This window comes from Octopus sinensis, unplaced genomic scaffold, assembly GCF_006345805.1.
Source record: "Octopus sinensis unplaced genomic scaffold, ASM634580v1 Contig19978, whole genome shotgun sequence".
Lineage (NCBI taxonomy): Eukaryota > Metazoa > Mollusca > Cephalopoda > Octopoda > Octopodidae > Octopus > Octopus sinensis.
The window spans coordinates 30,001-31,713 of record NW_021836785.1 but is presented as its reverse complement, the minus strand read 5'-3'; positions in this window follow the sequence as shown (position 1 = coordinate 31,713).

Here is a 1,713-nt window from a genome sequence, read left to right as displayed (position 1 = left end):
TATATATATATATATATATATATATATATATATATATATATATATATATATATACATACATACGACGGGCTTCTTCAGTTCCGTCGTCTATCAAATCCACTCACAAGGCTTTGGTCGGCCCGAGGCTATAATAGAAGACACTTGCCCAAGGTGCCACGCAGTGGGACTGAACCCGGGACCATGTGGTTGGTAAACAAGCTACTTACCACACAGCCACTCCTGCGCCTATATATATGTATGTATGGATGGATGTATAAAGACACAGACAGTGTAACTAACAACGACAAAAACAACAGCAGTGTATTTCACATAGCACTAATTGCAAAAACTCCAGATATGGGGAGGAGGGGGCAACTGACCCCGATTTGTTTCGGAAGAAGAATATACTAAAACCTTTCTTCAAGTAGTATTACTCATCTTATCACGAGGTTCGAAACCAGATGGAAGATGAGGGAGACTCGCAGAACATTTCATGGGGGGGGGGGGGGAAGAACTTAAAAAAAAAAGCAAAAGAAAAAAAAGTCTAGTCCAGTTAGAAAGCTTCCTGAACATTGGAAGGGAAGCGTTGTCCATGATTTCTATTGAGAGCATCTTTTGGAAAATTCTTGCTGAACCTGGTAAAAAGGTTTTCTGAACTGCACCCACTCCCAGATGAAGACCAGCTCTGCTAATGTTTATTCTCAAATTCTTCATCATATTTCTCAATGTTTCAATGATAATTGACGGGATCATAACCTTGTCAAGTTCTTTGTTCCAGCAATTGAGGATATCATACAGAAAGTCAGGATAATATTCCTCAGTATCTTCTTTCTATTTTTGATTATGGCATCAAGTGGCCATGTCACATCAGTTGCAAGACTTACATTCCTTTTATTCACACATTCGTCCATTCGTCCATTTATCTATTTTCTCTCCGCCCAGTATTCCGGGGAGGGTCGTGAGGGAAGAATCCTCCGGCACCTCCTCCATAGGGTCCTCTCAGAAGCAACTGTCTTTCACTTCCCGGTTGAATTCCAAAGCGTAATGAAAGGAGACTATGAATATTATCCATCCCGTGAAGGCGCGTGGCTTAGTGCTTAGGGTACTCGGCTCACGACTGTTAAGGTTGTGAGTTCGATTCTTGGCAGCGTGTTGTGTCTATGAGCAAACCACTTTATTTTCAGGTTGCTTCAGTCCACTCATGTTGCTTCGGTCTACACAGCTGGCAAAAATTGGCAGTATCTTCAATTCAAAGGGCCAGCCTTGTCATATTCTGTGTCACGAATAACCTCCCTGAGAACTACGTTAAAGTTATGCATGTCTGTGGAGTGCTCAGCCACTTGCACGTTAATTTCACGTGTAGCCTGTTCTGTTGATCGGATCAGCTGGAACGCTCGTCGTCGCAATCGACGGAGTGCCAGTTATCCATCTCGTTCTTGGTCTACCCCTAAATCTCTTCTTAGTCGGTACACGCACATCCAGTGATAACGACACCGACATACACACGCGCGCGCCATCCAGTTTCGCTACCCACTATTCCTGGATGGAGGTGGTGGTGGTGGGTAGAATTCTCAGACGTCCTCCATAAGATCCTATTTCTTTACTACCCACAAGGGGCTAAACACAGAGGGGACAAACAAGGACAGACAAACGGATTAAGTCGATTGCATCGACCCCAGTGCGTAACTGGTACTTAATTTATCGACCCCGGAAGGATGAAAGGCAAAGTCAACC